General features: G+C 44.7%; 1 protein-coding gene across 1 annotated transcript in view; it reads left to right on the top strand.

The window, feature by feature from the left end:
* Positions 1-12,520: 12,520 nt before the first annotated feature.
* Positions 12,521-20,575, top strand: part of TCP11L1 (t-complex 11 like 1) — a 343,218-nt gene continuing 335,163 nt past the window's right edge. The window contains exon 1 of the mRNA XM_085648244.1: positions 12,521-12,850. The gene's annotated coding sequence lies outside the window, so the exon portion shown is untranslated. The remainder of the gene's footprint in view (positions 12,851-20,575) is intronic.

Raw genomic sequence — 20,575 nt, 5'->3', positions numbered from 1 at the left:
CCCTTCGCTGCCTTTAATGCAACTTCAAAGAGCCTCGTTATCGTTCTTTCACGGTCTCATCATTTCAGAACTGAAGCATTTTCAATATTATATACTACGAAGCCATAGTTGTCGCTTATTTATCTTGTGCAACTAACATCCATTGACAAAGCCAATAGTGCTGTCTTGTTGTAGGTATAATGTTACTTGCTGTATTATGTATCTGGATGCAATGACAGACGCATCAAAATACCAGTTGGACGGACACACTCTGCTAAGCACAGGCAATTAGCTTACGTATTTTAAGCCACGGCCTCAATGACATCGACCATGCCCCTTTGGGTGCCCTCCCCCACCGAGTTTTTTTTATCCCACTTAAAGCCCTGCTGAAAAACATTTTAAACCTGTCGCCATGATCATGTTAAACAATCCTAGGCCTCGGCCACCGACCTAATTTGAGGTCCCAGCATTTGAACCTATACAAATGGCATTTGAACCTATACAAATTACAAAGACACAAGCCAAACCAGAATGTCACCCCACACACAAGATTGGAAAGAGAAATAGTTTGACGATTTATTTAATTTATTTTTGTCCGCCTAGGGATTTTATTCAGGGGACTCAGAATTATGTAGTTCTAAGCCAGGAGAGAAATTTTTCCGGTTACAGATGACTAGTTCCAGGCAACTGACAGCAAAGCTATCTCTTAGGGGTGAAATAATTCCCGGAGAGCTCTTCTTCGGGTTACAGGGTCTTCAGGCAACCCTATAGTCTTCAAGATGAAGCCCAACGCTTTGTCTCTTCTGACCACATTCTGCGAGACCCCTAGAGGCCTGAGGGCTGCCCCAGTCACATAACACAATGCTGAGGGCTAAGCGGGGATCTGAGTAGGAGGCTGCAGAACAACTTATCATGGAGGTCAGGCGGATTCTGTTCGGGAACCCCCCAGAAGCTCTACATAGTAAGCAAAGCATTTGGAGCAGGATGCACTGGTACTGTCTTCATAATCGCGGATGTGATCTGTGGACCTCTTTAAGGCATTAGCTACTCAACTATATTGGAATAAATGCAAGAGTTGAGCCTTCAAAATGTAAGTCATATAACCAGGAAACTCTGCTAGAGAATAACTATAATCACCACAAACAAATGAGTAAATGAGATGATTTCTAATTGAATACAATGTCCTTCCTATATTTTGTTTTACACTACCTGTACATGTTGTAGTGTTTTCTCCTTTCTGTATATATAATGTGGTAACAAACAACACACACATTGGGTTAAGGTGTTTCGGCTATACTTTCATTTTGGGTCCTATTCTTCAGCCTTAAATCTGCCCTGTGTCTTCACCAAGTCTCTGAGCTCATTCATGGGACTTCTTCACAAGCTGGTGATCTCTGTCCATTCATGCCTGAAAGACTGGATGATTAATAAAGGGTCATGCAGAATGTCACTTCTCAGGTATGCAAGGTGATCTGCCATCTTTGATTCTTTGTAAACTTGTCCAAACCCCCCTCTCATTCCAAAGTGGGCTCACCCATTTATCGGCTCCTTCTCTGGGACAGATCTGTGTGCTGTATTTATACCTGATGCTCTGGCTCGCCTTCAACTCAAGCATTATTAAAATAATTTTGAACATTGCCCTGTTGTCACTAACAGTAACAGCAGCCTGGTGGCTCTTGCAACATCAGAGGCTCGCGTCTCGTTGGTGATAGTGAGGCCCGTGCTGTCTCTAGGTGCTGCTCTGCACTCTGTCACGGACTCCGGAACTTGTATTTGCATAAGCTGATCCCTTCTTTAAACATGGTAAAATTGGCTTACACCGAATTGGAAAATTAAATTTACTTGTAAGTCACTAGAAATGTGGTTCTACATGTACCCAAGGACTGTAAATTAAAGGCTGCCAGTGGGCCTGCAACACTTATTGTGCCACCCACGTAAGTATCCTATTTAAACATGTGCCAAGGCCAGGGCCTGTCATTGCAGTCTGCCTATGCAGTTGTAAAACTGCCATTTTGACCTGGCAAAAGGAACCTTTTGCCAGGCCTGAAAATATTCCCTTTTACTACATATGTCACCAGGATGTCACCACTAGCGCAAGACCTGTCCATAAGGCAGGGTGCAGTATGCAGAGTGCAGTGTATTTAAATGGTTTGGCATATACTTTTAAGTTTTATATGTCCCGGAATAGGCAAGACTGCATTGCTACCCTTGTTCTTTGTGTGATTCTTGATTTTTCACAATCCCATGACTTCAGTGATGTACAGGCAACATTGATGGCAGCACCCACACTCTGAAAAGTGTTCCAGTGCCACTGGCCTGGGTGCCTTTGTGTGAATTTTTCATGCTTTCTGGCTAGGGTACCGTGTGAGACATTTCCATGCCTTCTGGCAGCCTGGGTGCTTATGTGTGACGTTTCCTAGTTTCTGGCCTCAGTGACCTGGAGGCTCATTTGTGACATTTCAATGCTTTCTGGCCTGGGTGCTTATGTGTGACGTTTCTGTGCTTTCTGGCCTGTTGTGATCAGGTCTGGGTCAGTGCCTAGGTGCTTATGTGTGAATTTCCAGTTTCAGGCCTCACTTCATTTGAGCTCTGTTTACAAAACTCAGGATATAAAAATCATTTAAGGATTGCACATATTTGCACAATTGTTTGAGGTTAATTGCGTTTTTAAATGTCTTAGTGCTATTTTATATGAAGAATAAATTGGTTATATTTAAATTCATGTTTCGTGCTAGACATTTCATTTTTTAGTGTTCTCTGTAGGAATGTCTGTGATTAATGACTGGGTATCCTGGTGCTCCATAAGGTAATCATTTACTATGCTTTAAAAGTTAATACAATCTAATATGTAATGAAAAATGTGTTGAAAAATGCTTTGTTTTGGCCTTTCTGTCTCCAAAATTTTCTTGGGGGGCCAACCCCCCAAACACCCCCTAGTAGTGGTTGCTTACTGCGCTTGCTCGCTACACACCATGTGGGGGCTGGTCTCACTTTTACTTTGTTCTCTCTGATTCACTACTTGTGTCTTTTTTTGGTGCTCTTTGAAAGACTTTCTATGGGTACATATGACTAGGTGGGTAACCTGGTGCTCGTTAAGGTCATAATCTACTATTTACTGTGCATTGAGAGTTGATACAATTGAATATGCAATGAAAAAGGTGCTGTAAAATTCACCATTTTTGTCTGTCTTTTTCCAAAATTTTCTTGGGGGGAGAAGCCCCCTAAACCCCCCCTAGTAGCAGTCGGGCGCGCTCACTCGCTACGCGCCGGGCGGGGGCTGGTCTGCCAAAATTTGCCAGGGCTGCTTTCAGTTCCCAGTCCGGCCCTGATACTCACAACAGATGCTAGCACAAAAGGATTGGGAGCCACTTTCAGCCAAGTAGTTAATGGAGTAGAGAGAATTGTAGCTTTCGCATCCCGGTCATTGTCTGATGCAGAAGCGCAATACTCCGTAGTGGAAAGGGAAGCTTTGGTGTGTTTTTGGGCAGTAAAACATTTTAGGGTGTTCCTATGGGGAATTCCTTTTGTTATGAGAACACCTCACAAACCACTCATGAATGTTTTCTCAGTTAAAAATATTGAAAGAACTACGCCAAGAATTTCTAAATGGTTTCTTGGGCTAGAAGGGTATAACTTTAGGATTGTGTACATTCCAGGATCCAGTAACCACGCAGCGGATTTTTTATCAAGATTGCCTTTACAAGCCAATGAGGAAGACATAAATGGAACTGATGAGTATGTGGTGGCCACTATAATGGAAGGCATACAAGAAGATGAGTGGAGAGTGAGTGTTGGTAGTGATACTGCACTTGAGAACGTGAAAGAACTAATAACCAAGGGGTGGACCATTGGATGCTCTGAATTAGACAGTAACATAAGAGGATATTGGGAAGTTAGAAATGAACTTTTCATACAAGATGAAAATGTGTATAGGGGGAGAAAACTTATTCCCCCGGAAAATTTACAAGAGAAAATAGTGAAGTTAGCACATGAAGGTCATTTAGGTTGCAGTTTAACAAAAAACAAGATCAGGTTACACTATTGGTGGCAAGGCATGGATGCCATGGTAGAATGCAACATAAGACAATGCACAAGCTGTGCGTACAGTGACAAAAGTAAACATCTACAAAAAGGGAATATCTCAGCTGTGGAGGTTCCCGATGCCCCTTGGAATAAATTGGCGTTGGATATCATTGGTCCGATTGATGTTAAAGGACTAAATGGCAAATTTATTCTCACATTAGTAGATTATCACTCTAAATGGGTTGTAATCAAAATTGTAGACAGTGTAGTCACTAGCACAGTCATAATGTTTCTCCAAGAAGTTTTCAGAAGTGAGGGAGTACCTGAAACTCTTATAACGGCCAATGGTGTCCAATTTACATCTTCCTTGATGAAGGATTTCTTACATACTTTTTCAGTGAAGCACCAATATTCTGCATTATATTGTCCTAGGGCTAATGGTCTTGTCGAGCGGGTGAACAGAATGATAAAAGACTGTATACAATTGAATACCATTAAAGGTACTGACATAAAACAAGAATTAGAGAGTATGATTTGGTCTTATTTAATAACACCTCACTCTATTGCTAAAGTGTCACCTTTCAAGGCCCTTAAATGAAGAGAACCTGGCACCAAATTAAGTCCCTTGTGGTTGGTTGGCAATGATGTGGAAGTAGTCAATAGAGGAGAGATGATGGAAAGAATAGAACGTCATCAAGGGAGGTATGTTGATAAGTACAACTCCAAGTTATCAGAAAAGAAAACTATTTGGAAAGAAGGTGATTGGGTGAGAGTGAAATTACCTAGATATACTCATTCAAGTTGTTCCAAGTTTTCAGAAAGAAAAAGAATTTGTAAGGTTTTAAAAAATGTGGTATGTCTTGATGACGGACAAGTGTGGACAGAATAGCCAGAGATAATAGTATCAACGCTGGTAACCCGGTTGCAAAACAAGTACCTAAGGTTAATGGACCATCGAAACCTGAGGAAAGATACTTAAGGAACCAATGTAAAAGACCAATTTGGCATAAAGACTATAACATGACCTAGATGTATAACTGTTTTTTCAATTGTATAGAAGGGAGATGTGTTGTAATTTTATTCTCTTTTCTATATGGTATAATCCGTTCCCCCTGTTCCCTTCCCCTCCTTCCTGCTGCCCGTGGAATGTTGTTAACGTTCTATTGCGAGCGCCTTGCCAACTGTCATACTGGGCAATGGAGATCGACTGAATGAGATTAAACTGGAGTTACCTCTTGAAGTTTGACTTGTAGTATTTCACACTGCATCACTACATAGAACTTGCTACCCTTCTACCTCACTACTTAGAATAAGGCTACCCGGGCATTGCCATCATTTTACCTCACATACTGAACATCATCTAATTCTGGGCATTGCCATCTCTGCATCCCTGAGTAAATTAAAGATTATCCCTGGGCACTGCCACCTTTCTGCCAATCAATAATTTGCTGACCACCTGCACTTGGAAAATATATTTTCAAGAGCAAAAAACTGTAATGACATCTCAAATTGTAAATCTAAGCCACTGGCATCTCAAAAACTGATTAGGATAATGCGTTACTTACAGGACATCTGCCATCTCTAAAAGTACTCCTGCATTCTGCTGCTTGTCTTACAGCTAACACCAGAACATGTGATCACATTACCCCCATTACAAGCGCACACATAATGAGAGCGGTAGTAGTAAAAAAAACAATAGCTAAATGAGAAATGCTGAAACCAATTATTTTCCCGGCGCCCGACCCCTCCAATTATCCTACCTTCGGAAAAAACGGCGCCCAAATCAAAGTGTAGGTCGATTTCAACTTCTAACTTCTGATGCTGTTAGGGCTGGGGCAGAATCACACAGACTAGTTCCTCTCTCTGCGCTTCAATTGTTGCTGGATTACACTGTAGCCTTGACGCTCAGTGTGAAAGGTCAGAGCAGGGTCGTGCTGGAGCAGGCTGCCTGTGGTCGTCTCTCCTAATCATCCCACGATGTCAAGGCTGGCACCACGACAACGTTGCTCCTGCTCTGCAAAAAGAGAAGGGAAATCCTGAGAGAAAATGGCTCTCTTTAAAGGATTTCCATTCCTCCTACAACCCAGCTTACCTGGCATGACGTCATGATGTCATGCCTTGACCTTCACTACTCAGTAGTGAGCAAAATGAGCATGTGCACATCGATGTGCATGCTCTCACTGCAGTCCAAGAAAAAAAAGAAAACAGACTACCTTTGCAAGGCCCGAAAATAGAGCCCGATAGAGACCAGTTTCTGTAGTGTGCGCTCTAGTCCTTGCGCGCTGCGTAGCTACGCAGCGCGCGAGGGCAGAGCGCGCAATGAGAGAATGCGCATGCGCGAACAGCGGAACGCCAGAGAGAGAGCGGAGCCGCGGCACCGAGTAGGTTGTGCTGGCCCGGCGCTCTTTCGTGTGTGGCAGAATAAAGCTCAATTATATATCTGCAACCTCTGGAGTCGTGTGTTCCTTTGGGGGAGATTCCTACTACATTACAGTGGCGACGAGACTGGGATATATCTGCAACCACCGACAGCAGAGAAACCCTGACCCACCGCTTGGGAGCACAGGCCAGAGCAGCAGTAACCAGCCAAGGGGAAGACAGGAAGAAGACCATTCCCAGGAAGGAAACACACGGAGAGCGTGGCAGAGGCAGCGGGAGAAAAAGTACAGACCGCGTGCAGAGACCAAAAGAAGGCGCGAAACCGCAAGAGGCACACACAAGGCCTAGTCACAGTGAACCTGGCGGAAGCGGCAGCACGCAGGGACGGAGGGTCGGAAGAGGCGCAACAGGAGCAGGCGCAACCAGAGAGGGGAGACACGCCAGATAGTCCGAGAGGCCCAGGAGCGGCGCCTGGAAGACGGGGGGAGATGAGCACCCAAGGATCTTCACTGACGGTGCTAATACCATTTCTGCCAAGACCAGGAGAACCCCAAATGAAGTGGGAAGATTGGCGGGAATATTTTAAGAACTACCTAGCGGCACTCGAAGATGAAAACGGAGAAGCGTTCCCCAGCGCGAGAAAGAAAAGAATACTCCTGCACAATTTAGGCCCGGAGGGCATAAGGGTCTACCAGAATCTAGTACCGCAACCCCGGCAAAACGCGGGCGATGACGTATTTAAACACGCCATGGAGGACCTCGATGCCCATTACCGCCCAGCGGTGAGTGTTTCGATAGATAGGTACAACTTCCAACAGAGGAAACAAGAGCCGGGAGAAACCATTGATGAATACGTAGCGGCATTGAAGAAACTGGCGGTAACATGCAAATATGGAGCATTACACGATGAGTTCATCAAGGACCAAATCGTCATGCATACTACGAACAAGGGCGTACAAGACAAGCTGTGGGCGAACAGTGAGGCGCCACTAAAAGAGGTGATCGCGATGGTGAAGAAAGCGGAGTTAACAAAAAGGTGCGCGGAAGCGGCAAAAAGGGAGGTAGTCCCGAAAACCATGGTGAACAAAGTGGATGACGCAGAAGCACAGGGAAGAAGCAAACATCCGTCCCAGGAGAGTAAAGGACCCCCGAAATGGAAAGGAAAAACTGGACAAACGTGGAAGCCGACTAGAGACAACAACGGAGCTTGCTACATATGCGGCAGCCCAGCACATACAGCTCAGGACAAGAGATGCCCAGTGTTCCGTGCGAAGTGCATGTTCTGCGGCATAATGGGCCACTATGAGAAAGTCTGCCGAAGGAAGACGAAGAGGCCCATGGTGAAGTACGTGGAACAAGAGCAACGGGAGGAGGAAGAAGAGCAGGAGGAAGACGTGGAGGTACTGTGTGTCGATGACCAGGTGCTGGGGATAGACGGGAAGAGAACCCGCAAACCACAATGCAACATGAAGATAGGAGGGGTGAAAATCCCGCTAGTAATAGACTCGGGATCCCCGTACACAATCATCCAGGAAGCAGTATGGAAGGAGCAATTCGAACCCACGTTGGGTACAAGGCTGGAACCACCAGACATACGCCCAGTATCGTATACAGGGGAACCGATACCCATGGTGGGGTACAGGAAATTAACCTTCGAATTCAGAGGTAGACAAGCCGAATGCAAATTGTACATAGCGGAGAAAGGCCCCTCCGTACTGGGATGGATGAACCAAGGGGATCTAGGGATCAAACTAGACCCGGGAGGCGACACACAAGTCCTTATGACAGCGCCAGGGAGCTGGCCGGTACTGGAAGCATTGAAGAACAAATACCCGAAGGTGTTCGGAGGAAAGGTGGGGAAGCTGGAGAAATTTACACACAAGATAGTACTCAAAGAAGACTCCAGACCAGTGTCCCACAAAGTCAGAAATATACCCCTAGCGGTGAAAGACGCGGTGCAGACGGAGCTACACAGACTGGAAAAGGCGGGGATAATAGAGCCGGTTGACAGTGCGGAATGGCTCGCCCCCTTGGTAGTGGCGATGAAACCAAATGGGAAAGTCCGTTTGTGTGTGGACCTTCGGGAAGTAAACAAGTGTCTTATAGTGGAAAAACTCCCGTTACCACGCATCGAAGAAATGCTAGCCAAGACCAAAGGAGTAAAGTGGTTCTCCACCATCGACCTAACGTCCGCCTATCACCAGATAGACCTACACCCGACAAGCCGGAAATTGACATCGTTTATCACACCCTTTGGGTGCTACCAATTCCGGAGAATGCCATTTGGTCTTGCCTCAGCAGCGGCGGTGTTCCAAAAACTGATGCATCGTTTGTTTCAGGACATCGAGGGCATCCAGTATTTTCAGGACGATATACTCGTGATGGGAACAGATAGAAGAAACCATGATGAGAGGCTGGAAAAGGTACTCAGAGTACTAGAAAACAAGGGGCTGACTGCAGAATGGGAGAAGTGCCGGCTGGGGATGACATCATTCACGTATCTAGGTCACGAGATAGGAGGACACGGCATCACCCCTAAAAGAGCAAATGTGGAGGCGATATGCAAGGCGACGGCACCCAACACCAAAGAAGAAGTAAGGTCCTTCTTAGGGATGGCAGAGTATTACAGCAAATTCGTGCCGCACTTTGCCACCAAGACACATCACCTCAGACAACTAACGAGGGACAAAACGACTTACAAATGGACGGAGGACACACAGAAGGAATTTGATGACCTGAAGAAAGACATCAGTCAAGCGGTGCCCTTGCAAGGTTATGATCCACTCGGCCGGTCAATACTGACGACAGATGCCAGCGAAAAAGGACTAGGGGCAGTGCTCATGCAGGAAAGAAGTGATGGACTGGTGGAAACACTCAGCTTCGCGTCCAGAACGCTATCACCCACTGAACAGAAATACAGTGTGATTGAGAAAGAGATGTTAGCTGCGGTGTGGGCTATGGGAAAATATCGCCAATTCTTATGGGGCACAAGATTCCTACTTAAGACGGACCACAAGCCCTTGGTCAAGGTGCTCACCTCTCGCGGGCACGCTGGCGCCACACCCCGCATAGCAAAAATGACGCACAAACTGCTAGAGTACAGATACGACGTGGAGTACATTCCGGGGACGAGGAACAAGGTGGCAGACTATCTTAGCAGAGCAGCAGCCATGGAAGGAGCCCCGGACACGGCCACAGAGGAATAAGAGATGGTGGCAGTAATGGACGACCCAGAAAGGGTAATAAGCAAACAAGACTGGATACAGGCGTATGGAGAAGATGAGGAAATTCGCAAAGTCAAAGAACACATAATACGGGGATGGCCGGAGAAGAAACGGTTAGGAGAGGCACTCCGCAAATATTATGAAGTCCGAGAAGAATTATCAGTGGGGAACGAAGGAATATTCCTGTACAGGAGAGACAAAGTGGTTCCCCCGGCAGCAGTGGTTCCCCGACTAATCGCAATGCTACATGAAGGACACTTGGGAATAGTAAAATCTAAGGCGAGAGCGAAGCACATATACTGGTGGCCAGGAATGGACGCTCAGGTGGAAAGACAAGTGAGAGAGTGCAACCAGTGCCAAAGAGCAGACAAAACACTGGTTCCCCTGCGGCCGGCGCTAGGGAAATTCCCCTTACCAAGTGGGCCGTGGGAAGACGTGGCGGTGGACATCCTGGGACCGGTGCTGGACATCCACGGTACGCCCCAATACCTCTGTGTCCTGGTCGACAAGTATTCCAAATGGCCGGAAATACATAAACAGGAAGAAATGGAAGCAGAGACAGTGATAAAATTTCTCACCTCGGTCTTCCTAAGGGAAGGCATTCCTAGAACGATATTGAGTGATAATGGACCCCAATTTAGATCCGAAAAATGGAACAAGTAAGCGGAGCGAAATGGGATCAAATTGCTACACACTGCAGTGTACCACCCGTCGAGCAATGGACAGGTAGAACGCTTCAACAGGGTGCTAATGGGATCCATCCAAGCAGCCATCATGATGGGGAAAGACTGGGAGAAAGAGATACAGAACACGATGTGGGCCTACCGCATCACCCCCACGGGGACTGGGTACAGCCCCTTCCAAATCCTACGGGGGAGACACCCTTTCACCAAGGACAACGTAATGTGGAGGGAAAAGACGATCACAAGCAAATGGTCTCCGGCGGTAGTACAACACAACCTGGAGAAGGCCCAGAGGGTGTACACGGAGTACTACAACCAGAGACGGAAGGTCAAAGTCGCCACTCTGGAGAAAGGGGAGTGGGTGAGAGTCAAGTTTGCGGTACGAAGGAAGAAGGGAGACAGCAAGTACAGTCCACCTCTACAGGTGGAGGAGGTGTATGAGAGAGCCGCCTTACTCAGCGATGGGAACGTGTGGTCCCACGACCGCATGGCGAAATGCAACAAGATCCTAAAATGGCCAGAGGAGGAGAACGAGAAAATAACCCATGAAACATATACAAAAGACAATGAAAGGAGTAAACTCCCTGAAGGAAGAGACACACAAGAGAGAGAGTACAGTGAGGAGCAGGGAGATCAGGGGACGATGGAGTCGGAAGAGCTACCGACGGAGGAAGGTCGCAGCCCGGACAGAGTGGGGCGAGGTAACCCCCGAGGTATGGAGGGGAGCCCAACCGTGAGCAGCGATCCTGGAAATTCCTGCACCCCGGTAAGACGTACCCGAGCCGGCAGAGTGATTGTGAGGCCTAGCCGCTTCAAAGACTTTGAGCTAGATGGAGGGTGTATACCCAAGAGACTGTGAGGACTGCATGTTAATTGGGCCATGGAAAAGGAGGGAGATATGTAGTGTGCGCTCTAGTCCTCGCGCGCTGCGTAGCTATGCAGCGCGCGAGGGCAGAGCGCGCAATGAGAGAATGCGGATGTGCGAACAGCGGAACGCCAGAGAGAGAGCGGAGCCGCGGCACCGAGTAGGTGGCGCTCTTTCGTGTGTGGCAGAATAAAGCTCAATTATATATCTGAAACCTCTAGGACACATTCATTTGTTGTTTGGCAGGTGGAAATTAACAGATTTTCCCAGAATCACAAGATTTCGGGCCGGTTCACCAAGACTCGAACCTGGTTCCCAGTGCCAAAGTCAGCAGCCATTGATCATTTTTCCATGACCAGCACCCCCATTTTCTGCATCGTGAATGCAGAAAAAAAACACAGCAGATTTGGTTAGCCCTCTTATGTAATGCCATACCAAATTGTAGCAGCTGACACCCCAAACCTCTCCTGCAAGGCTTCTATAATGATGGAGCTACTGTACAATTCAGCATCGAACACACCGATGTACACAACCTCTGAATGAGGAGTTGCGGTACTGTGGGGTGCTGAGAAGTAAGACATATTTTGTAGCCATCCGTTTTCGGGGGATGTCCAATTACCTGCCATCTCTACATGACAGCTTTCTGATGTTTGGAGTCCTCCTCTAATTGCATCATAGGCAAGCAATCACCAGCCAGTTCCACGGAGCTCAAATACCACTTCAGGTTGCAAGGGCTCTAGGTTAGTGCCTTTCTGGTACTTTGTAGCAGTTAACGTCTTAGAGTTTCTCGTTGCTCAGATGGGTGTAATTTGTGATATTTATATGTTTAATCTTGTCTTCATTGCTTCATTTTGCTCGCGAGAAAGTGTCACTCACAGTCTTTCAAATGTCACTCATAATTACACTGAAATTATGAAAATGTCACACACAGCAATGTGAAACCTTGGCAGCTCTGACTATCGAAACAGATTTTAAAAAGTGTATTTTTTTCAGCATGTACAGTAATCGATATAACACTAAAAGCAACAAATTAGGTAACCAATCTGTAATTTCCCCCTCCGTTCAGAAAGTACATTTTATGTCTTCTCGAAGCGATCTAACAGCAACTTCATAATGTAAACATTTGAAAAACACAAAGAAAAGCAATGCAGAACGCGGGCAGTCGGGTAAACACTGAAATGTTTGTGAATTAGAAAGCTTACGAGCTCAGTAAAGAAACAAAAATCTGATATCTGTTGCGTCTGAAATATGTGCATTGGTGTTTTCAAAGGACAACAATACGAATTTACCAACGTCTGGATTGTCTGCAGACTAGATAGGTTTAAGTAATCGACGAGGACGCCCAGCTATGACATATGCAGTGCTCTGGGATCTGCTGCTTCGGTCTGTTCAAACAAGGGCGGGGTTTAATTTCCGGAGACTTCAGGGCCTAGGATTCTATAGGATATCCAATAGTAAATAGAGCAAATGGCTGCTCCCTGTGCTGCAGTGTTTTGAGGGAATCGTGCTGCGCTGGACTTTGAGGGGTCACTACTTTTAAGGACCTGATTGCCATTTAATTCCCTGATTTTGACTGTGGTAAAAGTAATAGACTGTCGTGAGAGCAGGAAATCCCAAAGAGGTAGACCTCTACTCTCCCTCCCACCTTTCCCCGTCTCCTGCTGCTGTTTACGTCATCTCATTTTATTGGGAAAGAGGTAAGGCGAGCTTTACTCTAGTCTCTTGGGTTTTGTTTGCCATTTGATTTCTTTCAGTTATGCCGAGTCATGTATAATTATATGTCTGCATTGCATATCAATTTACTAAGGAGCTCCAAAGTGTCTGTTTTGTATACATTTTCGTTTTTATCCACCTTTAGAACGCACCCATTCCATGGACCTGAGGCACGTGCATCTCCGACCCCTTATAGCCACCTTTTTGATTGCCTGCGTTTGGGAGCTGTGAAAAGTTGCATTATTAGTTGTATTAGTGAGCGTCTGTATTTACTAAGAGATAAAACTCAAAAGTAACCGGTGTCTAGCTGCTGCTGCGGTGACGCACTAGATGAGGGAATCCTCCGAGACTCTCCCAGGAGGTGTGCATCCTCAATTTATGTTTTCCTTCCCCTATTCTGAGTCGTGTGAGGCGAAGGGTTCGCTTCTCTGTGTGCTTTTATAATGAGCTGGGGACTATGGGGATTCGGGTCAAGTTAGCGCTATATAAAACTCTGTTAAAAAAAAAAAAACTTTCTTATAAAATGGGCATACGTTCTACTTGCTTACAGTTCAATCGCCCCAGTTGAAAATAAAACAATATAATTGTCTTGTCCCTTGAGAAGTAAACACATCTCTTATTGTCCCATGCCTAGTCTGATAAACAAAAGTGTTCGAATGAATGCTTGAATTACATGGTCAGTGACTGGCTACCGCCCTCCCCCTATGTCCACACCACCCCCGGACACAGCACCCTGGACGTGGTATCTTTGGAAGGCGGGAGGTCGAGAGACCCCCCGGCCGTATTTATTAAGTACAAAAACAATAAATTTTAAATTTGCATGATAAACAATTATACAAAAATTCAGCAGGACATTAGATACATTATTGTCAACAGGTGTGAGTGACTATCCTTAACAAAGACTCTAATACAGATTGTTTCCTAACCGAGTCTAACATCCTCCTCTGCATTTTTGTATACTAACATTTCTGGGCCATATGGCAAGGTCGCTAACCGGTGTCAGGTCCTACTAGCTGCGCCTCCCCTACAGGTGTGCGCATGCGCAGCCGGGCCCGGTAATTACCCGGTCCACGCCGTGAACTCCATTTACCCACTGAAGGAGGGCCCTTACTCTGCGCCATCCGGTGACGTCATGAGTATGCGCGCGCGGGGTGGCTACCAGCCTAAGGAAAGCGTGACTCCCCAACCCGCGCCCCTTTGAAGCACCAGTTACCTTGCCCCTGAAGTTCTAGGAGGAGCCAATGGCCCCTCCCCCTGGGCGGGCACCTCCGTAGGATGATGCCCGCCCCCTCAGACCTTCAAATAGTTGCTCACCGGTCATGACCTTACCGCATGCCCCCATACCTAATAAATACGACGACCTATGGGAGAAAATTCTAAAGGACAACTACACTGACTAAAATCACACGTCATGTATAACACCATAAAGCTACAAGGGAAAGAAAAGGCCTAAACACGACTGCATCAGTTACACATAATACAGTATCATTCACTACCTTGGGAGAACAAGGCCTACAAGAAAGCATAGTCAAAACATAACTGCACAATACCATATTGATCACTACAATGGGAGAAAAAGTCCTAAAAGAAAACCTCATCAGAAACTAACATCTCATAACAGTTTCACGCGCCCAATGCCCGCTAGTTGGACTAGCAACGCATCAACCACGTACTCCAGGGATGGTGGGTGGGGAAAATTTACCGCCCTGCGCGCCAGGGCACGTCCGATGTGGGGGAGCGTCCAGGGAACAAGGGGGTCACCTGGGCGCTCCCCGCCGCTTTAACCCCCCAGAGGCCCCCCCCCCTCCTCCGACCCGGATGTCGATTAACGTCATCCGGGTCACGTAGGTAGCCAATCGGTGGTAGGGCGCGCCCCCAGTGAGCACGCCCCACCACCGAGAAGTCCGGGGGAGGTCGCCGCACTGCCATGCAGGCGGAGGGGCCAAGGGCCCCCCCTTTCCAATATCCGTTCAGTGTTCTTTAGTATCTTTCCAGACAGAGACCAGCCACATGCAAATCAGACTTGGTCTCGTTCAAGTAGGAACAATCAAACCCCAACGACCAGGTCATTGACACTGACGTCACTTGTTGTTACAATACTTACAGTTTAAAATTTCTCTTTACAAATGAGGCGCTAAAGGTTCATTTTGCGGAAAGTAGAGTTGAGGCGCCTCAAGGACGCTGGCGAGAGGATTCGATCTGGCAGAGAGATGTTTAACTTCAGTCAGCATGAAGAGTGGACAATATATTGTGACATTCGTGCAGGCCATTGTCTGTACAATGTAACTCCCGTGCACTAAGTAGTTAAAAGATGCATAACTGAGAAATAACTGCAATAGAAAAAATGAATATAGCGTTTCCTAAACTGCTTCCTAGATCAGTCCGCATGGGCTAGGCTTGCTGCGCAAGATTATTCTCATTCGAGGCTCAAATTGAATTTTGTAGTTTTCGATGGTGGCAGTGTTTAAAGTAGAGAATTCTAATGCGGCTCGTCGGAACTTTAAGCTTCCATTTTCACGTTGTTTTTTATTCTGTTTGTGGCGAGTGTTAATGTGGGTAGTAACACAATAGTGGTTGTAATGCAGTCGTATATGAACCACAGTTTTGCCGCCTGACTGTCTGACCATTCTTCAGGTGGCAAAGGAGAGGTGGGGAAATTCCAGTGCCTTCTGCAATGCCTGTCAAGTCTCTCTATAGTTCCCCGTCCCACAGCCCTGTGAAATTGCTTGTCTGTGTTGTTGTTCAGTTCATTTCCTTTAATTGACTTGCGCTCTTTGTGCAGTTCAGAACACAAAATCTCCTCCTGCTTCCACGGACAGAATGATTCCTCAGTCACACACACGTACACACATCACACGCTGGTGGGGCCCATAACACCAACATTCATTCTCATCAAACTATCCGTGCCTTACAGAGGAGGGATATCCTGATCCCGAACTACAGCTATTCACTTTGGATAGAGGAAACACATCTATTGACTTATTCTAACAGTCCCTCCATCCGGAGGTCGAACAGATCATTTAGTTGGTTTGGAATTTGATGGGAAACACTTTAACCCTCATATTAATCAATAAAATATCACAAGAAATAATCACCCGACACAGTTCTTCAAATAATGATTTTCTTTATCTAATTAATTTGCAAGTTAAATCCTAACGATGCCATATTATCTTTTGTCGTATTTACCTATTCCGGCTATTTGTCGTTTTCTAAGTCAGCACCAGTCTTCAGAAAGATCATCAGTATTCTAACGTCCTGTCCTCTTCTGTCAGCATGGGGTGTCGCATAGAGCAGCATTGATCAGGGTGCGTCTCAAGCACAAGGGGTGGTAACAACCATTTCCCTCTCTAGACTACTAATATTTATACCAAATTTTACATATGATAGTATCATTGTCTTTATTTCCAGGCTGCTGATTGGCTGAATTCAGCCCCGTCCCAATATTTTAAGAAACATTCTCAATTTCACATACGGATGATGAATAAACTAGGCGCATGGGAAAGGCTGTTCCCAGGTCAGGAAAGTATCAGTCTATTGTGAATAGGTGGCTTTTGGTTCCCAGATGGCAACATTTGCTCCATGTTCAGGGACATTGGCATCTCGCCCAGAGTAGTCTTCATGGGCCCGGTTCAATAGTTCATGGAAAGGCCACGACGAAGTCAGTGCAGGCGCCTTCCTACATCGCTTAATGCATGAAGTCATGTACTTTAGTGAGGATTCAGTCGGCAGCCATCTTTTAGTAGGCCGAAATAGTCAACTTAAGTAAAGGAAACACAAAATCGCAATTGATACATAGAAATGACTCAAACAGTGTTATTCCCTTACTAATACCCTTATGTGTATGCATTTATCTAGCCATATGCAACATTTAAAGCCGTTAATGCTGGTTTATTTAAGCGCAAATTACGTTAACACTGCTAAAACTATACATTTAAATTTAATATGCGTACAAACTTAGTTCACTTATTATTTTAGCCATGCAAATGCATTCCCACGTGTATTCTCTTGGTTAATAAGGTTGATTAATTCAATCACACCATTCTATTATTCATTAGAATTAGTTTTTATTCGTTTTAATATAAACATATATAAATGGATTGGGTATACTAAAATTTTTTTATTTTACCCGCGTCATCAATCCCCCCTTTGGTGATTTTATCACCACAAAACCCACAAAAATTTCAATTCATTTCCCCTTTTGCAGAAATTTGAAATGTCTTCTTGCTTAATTAAAAATCTGTTTCTCTTTCGTCTTCTCTCTTTGTTTTGTCATACATACTCTCCTTCCACTCTTCCATTTCTATTTCATTGAGATCTTTTTCTGGTTTCTTTTCTCTCTTTTTGTAAATTTCTCGTTTAACCTTTTTTATTTCTTCTATATCTACAACACATACATCCTAATCTAAGTATTAATAATACGAAAATCACACAGGTTAATGGAAATAATATTTTCTCTAATATAGTACTACCTAATTTACCTAAGAAAGCTTTAATAGCAGCCATTTTATTACTAATTCTAGTTCAGATACTTTCAACCTCCAGCGGTTTTATTTCATCATGCAATTCTGTAATATTCTTTATATAGACTTTTAGATCTCTGCTTTTGTCAGGAATGTAAGTGCAACAATGTTGAACTTTCAGCATTCCACAGACTCCACCCTCTTTTGCCAATAAGATATCAAGGGCAAGTCGATTTTGCATAATCATAGCACGCATGGCAACCAGCTCAGTGTTTACCAAGAGAAATCCTCCAGCAGTGCTTGTTGACAAGCGATCCACTATGGTGGACAACTTCCGAATATTATTTGCATTCAAAGATATCCCCACTGCTGGTATCAAGGCTCCAAAAATATCACCTACAATTTCTAACCAAGTTTCTCTTCTGCTACGCATTAGTAGGTTATTTGGTCCACTATTTTCTACTCTATCCATGTGAAAAATCTTTGGAAAGACCAGGCCAACATAACATGTGCCATACCAATGGTTGGGCAACCTGTAGTAAGCCTTGTTCCCACAAATATAGTACAGTCCAGGGAAATCTGGATCTTCTCCACCTCTAAATCCCCATCCGGATGCAATGAAATAAGTATCATGACACTCACTTGTCCCTATATAAATATAATCATATTGGGACCTTTCCCTCATGATGCATAATTTGCCTTTCTGGGGTGAGTCTATAGCTATTGTCGGTTTAACTCCACCCGGTGTCTCCTTTTTCCCATCTATTTTCCAAATGTTTTCCCCTTCCTTATGTCCCTCTGCATTCTTGTGTATTTTCAATCATATCCAAAAATGTTTTCTCTTCTGTTTTCAAACTACAAGTTAAATTGTTCTTAAAAATATATTCTAGAATTAGTCCTTTAGTTTCTATAAAAATGTCTCCTAACACATTAGTGTCTTTAGCTGGATTTAATTCTTTATTCATGGGCAATCGTCCAAGAATATTATCTATATTAGACAAATTGTACTCTAATTTCCCTACTTGATAAAATATACTAGTTAAAACACTACATGTTATTCCATAAGTTGCTGGGAGGTGATGATAAGTCACCCCTTCTGAAACAGATGCAGGTAATTGCATACATACGTAGCAATCCCTCACTTCCATTGTTTTTACATATTCATACAATAATTTTGAAAACACATTACTAGAAAAATCAGTTATTGACCTATCTTGATGCACATGCACTGTGCTTGTTCTAACTGGTATTACTTTTTGTGAGCTTTTCACTATATTAGTCATATTCTCGGTATGTCCTGCTAGTGTATCTAAAGTTACTTTGAAAGAGATCAAAAGAGCGAGTAAGCTCCAAAGAAGCATTAATAGTCCGGTACAACAACAACATGTCTTGCACCACCTTCTCATGAAAATACATCTACTCTTGTTATCATCTATGTTAGCCATCTTGTTAGAATTAACCGTGTCTTTTGACTTAGCCTCTTCTACTCCGCCTCTTGTAGTTTTCCTACAAGAGCTAAGACCTTATCAGGTGATCCAAATACTTCAATTTCTTATTCAATCCTGTGTATTCCTACAAGGATCGCTTAAAATTACTCAGCTCGGCCTTTCGTCATTTTTCACTTCCTTCTCGTCATCCACATGCAGGATTTCCTGATCTTCCGCTTCTTCTCCGATGTCGGATAAGATAACTCTCAGGATTTCCCCTGTTTCTTCTTCTTTTATCAATCTCAGCAAAGTCTCCTCTGGATTTCCTTAACTATCTGCCTCTTCCCTTTGTTCAGGCAGTGCCACGTACGTCCATTCAGGTGACTTATACTTCTGGTTTGGTTTTCTTGCTCGTTTGCTTGCTTCTGACACTTCTGTTTCTCCCTCTTTCTCTGGATGCTGACTGGTTACTTCATTCACTTGTTCAGCCTCTGAGGGTTTAACTCGTGTCAATCGATATCTCAGTTTCTTAATTTTGTTTGGTCACAAATCACCCTTAGCATTTCTTCTTGGTTTGCCGTTTCTTTCCTCAATCCAAGTTCTCTTTCTCAGAACTCGACCCTCTGGTATTTCAGTTTCACTGTCCTCGGATTCTGTCTCGTTTGACTTTTCCTTTTCAGAAATCTCCTTTTCCACCTCTTGGGTTGGCCCTACTTCTGTCCCTCCTCGGGTCACCGACACGCAATCTCCCTGCTGACTACTTTTCCCTTCACCTAGCTGGGTGTTGCAGTTCCCTACACCTCCTCGGGGTTTTCCCGCAATCTGTCCCTCTCTTTCTGTGACTGTCCCTTCTTCTTCTTCCAGTATTTTCTCAGGTGGAATTTCTTCTACTCTCTCATTTGGTGTAAATGTTACTTCTGACTGGACATTCTTTTCTTTTCTTCTTTCTGTGTTCACCATTTGCGTTTTGCTCATCTCCAGAATCTGAACTATCTGAAACCTGTAATCTTTTCCTCAGAATTTCCTCTCTGGGGGTCTGAACTAGTCTTGGCTCATTTTCCCCCCTTTCAGGATTTTCTTTTGACTTTATACTCTCATTGCTTGACTCATCACTTGATTCTGATTCGTCAAAGTATTCTTTTCCAATGCCGTCTGCTGGATTTGGAACTCTCAGAGTGTGACTTGCATGTATCCAGTTTTTCAGTCCCGCACACTTCACAGCAGTTGTCGTGGTCAAGATGACCTGTCTTGGCCTTCCCCACCTTGGAACCAGGCAATTTCTTCTTCTGTGGACTTTTATCCTCACCCAGTCCCCTGGGCTCAAATCATGTGCTGGTTTCTTTTCAAGTGTGGTGGCATCCGCTCCAACCTGGTGAAACACAGAATGAACTGCGTCAGCCAGGCCTTTACAGTAATCCAAAATCATGTCATCAGTTATAGTCATCAGCTTGTTGACTGGTACAAACACATGTCTCATGGCGCGTCCCATGATGATCTCGTGTGGACTTAAACCTGTAGTTCTGTCTAGAGTAGACCTAATGGTCATTAAAACCAGAGGCAAGACATCAGGCCATTTCAAACCTGTGGCTAAACACATTTTCCCTATTCTGTTTTTGATAGTACCATTCATTTGCTCAACCACACCAGAAGCCTCTGGTCGGTAGGCACAATGCAGTTTTTGTTGTACACCCAATGCTTCACAAATCAATTTCATGATCTCATTGTAGAAATGTCATCCTCTGTCTGATTCTATGGTTATTGGGAACCCGTACCTTGGGATGAATTCCCTCAACAATAGCTTGGCCACTGTGATTCCATTATT

Source organism: Triturus cristatus, chromosome 3_2, assembly GCF_964204655.1.
Source record: "Triturus cristatus chromosome 3_2, aTriCri1.1, whole genome shotgun sequence".
NCBI classification, from domain to species: domain Eukaryota; kingdom Metazoa; phylum Chordata; class Amphibia; order Caudata; family Salamandridae; genus Triturus; species Triturus cristatus.
The sequence above is the reverse complement of the archived record's forward strand: the minus strand, read 5'-3'. Positions and strand labels throughout refer to the sequence as shown.